This window comes from Otolemur garnettii, unplaced genomic scaffold, assembly GCF_000181295.1.
Source record: "Otolemur garnettii isolate 467f Iridium unplaced genomic scaffold, OtoGar3 scaffold00002, whole genome shotgun sequence".
NCBI classification, from domain to species: domain Eukaryota; kingdom Metazoa; phylum Chordata; class Mammalia; order Primates; family Galagidae; genus Otolemur; species Otolemur garnettii.
This window is the reverse complement of record NW_003852397.1, coordinates 12,585,130-12,590,146: the sequence shown is the minus strand read 5'-3', so window position 1 is coordinate 12,590,146 and position 5,017 is coordinate 12,585,130.

Here is a 5,017-nt window from a genome sequence, read left to right as displayed (position 1 = left end):
GCCTTCTCCATGTGCCACCACAGGGCCTCTCAGGAGTTACGTTACCTCTTCACAGTGGATCAGAGCTCAAGCTTGGTCCTCCTGTGTGGGAGCCTTGACTTTGTCTCAGCAGGCCTTGCTGCTGCTCACCCAGCTATGTTGAATTCTTAGAAGAGAATGTGGATGGGAACTTCTAGACAGACGAGTGCCACATGCAGTATGCCATGACAAAGCACTCAACCAAATGTGACCTTAACTGAGCTCCCTTCACAGCTGAGCTGGAATAGACACCAGTGAGCTAGTGAAACATTAATTTGTCTTACTGTTTTCATTGTCTGAAATCAGTGATTTTGTAATCTAAAGAAAGGGAGGGTGAGAGTAGAGGGGTTTATATGAAAAGCAGGACATGATGACCCAACTGGCTTTAAAAATTGACTACTGACCATTTTTATATCCTAGTCTACTCTATTTCACCATCCTCTTTTTCTCCCTCCTTCCAAATTCATAAAAGGTTAAAATTTCACCATGGCACAGTAGACTTATTATTTGGATAATAACATCAGTTACTTTTTCCTTCTAAAAATTGTTTCACAAACACTTCTGTGGTATTTGCAGTTTTAAATACTGGAAATATATTTTTAAAATGAAAATAGAAGCATATAATAATTAGGTTTTTTGTGTATGTGTATAATCTGTAAAGAAAAAAAGGAATTTTTTTGTTTTTGATGTTCTTGTTTATCATATTTTCATCAGAATACATTCAATTGGAGTAAGCCCATTATTTAAAGCTTTTCTAACTCTCTAACCTATAAAAATTTATGAGAAAATTCCGGGTTTGTTTTGCTCCTCTTTTACCATGAGTCTTATGTAATTCTTATTTTATATCTTCTTTGAGTAAAGTACAAAGTACAAAAGTACAAACTATAAGTGCCTGGCGCACGAAGTTACTTCCTAAGAAGTTTTTGCATTTAAATTATCAAGAACTAGAGAATTTATGCTTTGGTTCTTTTTTATTTATTTATTTTTTTGTGGTTTTTGTTTCTTTGGGGTTTGGGGGGTTTGGGGTATTGGGAGGCTAGTCAAGTGAAACAGTGGGGAAGGAACACAGAAAGCTTTAACTTGTTGTGATCAATTATTTGTTAATACTTCTACACTCAAACCAGCCTAGAGTATTTGTTTTTAAAATTGTCTATTATAACCAATCACAACAAATTATTTCCTAGCAATAATTAAGCAATCCAATTATATTATAATATAAAAGTTTATCAATATCTACCCCAAACCACATCTAAATGGCTAATTTTATGTCTACACAGAATATTCAAGGGTCTGGATAAAATAGTAGGACTTGAATCTTTCTTGTTAAATGAAATGCATAACTTTCGTTACTTCTCCTAGAAAACTGAGTAATCTCTCTTGTGATTGTCCCCGTGTGCACAGTATTTGGAAATGAATGTTTCTCTTACTAATCTGTCTTGTGAGTTGATCTTTCAGTGAACGTTGAACAGGGAAAAGGGCAAATTTTCCTTCACCCTACCAGTATATCCTACATTCTTCCTGTATATCCTCAGGCAGGAAGTAAAAATATAGCACACAGCAGCAAAAAGGGAAACTGTCCTATAAGCTTTGCCTATGAAAAGTCCCTATTTAGCATATTTCTTTAAAGGAACAAAGCCGTTCTATGACCTAGAGAAAATTACATATGTTTGGGTGTTATTCTATATTATGATAATAGTATGTTAACTTTCCTCTTTCTTACCCTCTCAGTTATTAAATATGGCTTCAAGCATAGGTCTCAGGTACTTGACTAAATGCTAAATATTCTTGCTTCCTTTCGCAGCTCACTTCAGCGTTCAGTGTTTGGTGTTATCTCAAATCTAATGATTTTTAACTTTTTTCCCATTCCCTTGCCAAATCGTATATAAATTGTGACTGCATCATAAAAGACACAGTCCTTTCCAGAGAAAGAAGAAGTGGGGCCAGGCTCTGTTAAACAACCAGCTCTCCTGAGAACTAATAAAACAAGAACTCATTCATTATCAGGAGGCAGGCACCAAGCCATTAATGAGGGATCACCCCTGTGATCAAAGCACCTCCCACCAGGCCCCACACTCAACGCTGGGGATGAAATTTCAACATGAGATTCGGAGAGACCAAACACCCAAACCATATGAGAGACTATAGTAAATAATAATTTATTTTTTGCTTCAAAATAGCTAGGAGAGAAGAATTGGAATTTCTCAATACAGAGAAAAATTAAATGTTTAAGCTGATAGTTATCTCAACTACCCTAATTGATCATTGCACACTGCATACATGTATCAAAATATCACACATACCCCCAAAATATGTACAACTGTTATATATGAATAAAAAAAATTCTAAAGCAATATCATGAAAAACTATTGTATTGAGGTTTTTCTTCTATACCTATTTTATTGAGAATGTGAACTATGAGTGGATGTTAAATGTAAGACCTGAAGTCATAAAACTTCTAGCAGAAAACATAGGGGAAAAGCTTATCCACATTGCTTTTTGCAATGATTTTTTTTTTTTATATCACACCAAAGCACCGGAAACAAAAACAAAAATAGATGAACAAATTGCATCAAACTAAAAGTCTTCTGCCCAGCAAAGAAAACAATTAACAGAGTAAAATAGCAACTTGCAGAATGGGAGGAACTATTTGCTAGACATATCTCTGATAAGGGTTCTTGCCCCAAATATATAAGAACTCAAAAAACTCTATTGCAATATAAATAATTAAGTAAATACAAACCAAACAAACAAATAACAAATAAAACAATGGGCTAAGGACCTGAAATGACATTTCTCAAAAGAAGACAAAAACGAACAAATGCTCAACATCTTTAACATTGGGAAAATGGAGATTAAAGTTGTATTGAAATAATCTCACACCCAAAGGATAATCAAAAAGATTGTAACAAGTATTGTCCAGGAACCCTCGTACATTGCTAATGGGAATGCAAAATACTGCAACCGCTTTGAAAAACAGTTTAGCAGTCAAATGAACTCATAGCAGGATATGCCTGCAGTGTAAAAACCCAATGGAAGTGAAGACACATTTCTTGCAAGGATATGGATATATTATGAGAATGCTGTGCTGAGCAAAAGATGACAACCACAAAAGAGGGTATGTTATATTATGTTACATATATGAAGTTCAAAAGAGGTAAGACTAATCTGTGGTTTTACAAATCCTAGCAGAGGGCACAAGAAAGGTGTCTGCATATCCACATGTTTATGGTCATATGTTAGTCCTGTGCGCTAACCTCATATTTTTATCCTTTGGTTTTCCTACCCATAGATGAAGATAAGGAATGCCTACCTTGCATAGTTTGGGGAAGAATTAAATAAGTTGATGGATATGAAAGAGTTAGACTGCAACTCAACACCTAATAATTTCCGAGTGCACGCTAGATGTTATCATTGGTGGTGGTGGTGGTATTCATCAATGATATTAAAAATATTTAGCATCCAATATGGCCTGGTGACTGACAACTCAGAGCAGACACTGTCTTAAAACAGTTGGATGGGTGTGTCCATGTGTGCTGGCAGATATCAGTTCTGTTTTTATTACCTTCCTACTAGTGCTTACTCAGAGGGTAATGGTGAAGTATTAATGGCAGTATTTTGTAGAAGGACATTTGAGGCCTTTTGAAATTATTTGTATAATTATATCATTTCAAATGTCTAAAATAAGTATGCATCATTTTTATGAAAAATTTAAGGCCTTGGCTCAGTGCCTGTAGCACAGCGGTTATGGTGCTGGCACATGCACCGAGGCTGGTGGGTTTGAACTCAGACCACGCCAGCTAAATAACAACAACAACTGCAAAAAAAAAAAAAAAAACAGCCAGGCATTGTGGCAGCCACCTGTAGTCCCAGCTACTTGGGAGGCTAAAGCAAAAGAATTGCTTAAGCCCAAGAGTTTGAGGTTGCTGTGAGCTATGATGCCACAGCACTCTACTGAGGGCAACATGGTGAGACTCTGTCTAAATAAATAAATATTTTAAGGCCTTGTGAAAAGTCTTTGAAATTCTGGCCAGGTGTTATGGCTAATACCTATAATCCTAGCACTTTGGATTGCTGAGGCAGGAGGATCACTTGAGGCCAAGAGTTAGCAAGACTCTATCTCTACAAAAAAATTAAAAAATAGTAGAGCACTGGTGGATATTGGTAGCCCTTGCTACTTCAGGGGCTGAGCCAGGAGGATTCCTTCAGTCAAAGAGTCTGAGGCTACACTGAGATATGACTGTGCTTTGTGCCTGGGTGACAGAGCAAGATCTTGTCTTTAAAAAGCAAAAATAAAAAGTATTTGAAATGCTTAAGGCAGTCACTAATAGCATTTAGGTTGATTATATACATTCTAAGTCTCTTGAGAAGTAACACATGACTAAATCAATGCAAAAAATAAAATAAAATATCACTTCCAAGATAGAAAGGAAACACACAGCAACATACCTTATACTCACACACAAAAGTCAAAAGTTGCTGATACGTTAAGCCTTAACATAGAAGTTAACACTGTGACTAAACATGGGCTATAGCAAATGGGCAGAAACATCAGTGACTAGATTATCTTGGAAAGAAGAAAAAGCTTCAGATGAAAAAGTAAAAACAGACAAACAGACAAACTTATATTGGGTGTAATTCCAAGGGAATAGTGCCAGAACACATCAGAGATTCCACAAGAAGAAGGTGCAGTGTGGGTGAAGGTTAGGGTTGGCTGGCATTTCCCTCTGAAATCTTGAGCAGGTGATGGCCTTCAGTTTCAGTTTCCCCATTGCAATATATGTCTATGCTAGGGACGGAGGAGGGGGTTAGAATGTCCAGCAGACGAGATAAGAAAGCAGTCTGGGAAATGTCTAGTTAGAGATCAATAGCTCCGAGATAAGGATATAAATGAAACTAGAAAGTCATTGATAGTTGCCTCTGTAGATACCAAGTAGTACAGGCACTTTGACTTGAAGGCTGTAACTTTTTTTCAATATAGTTCTCCCAAAGTGTTCTTAGT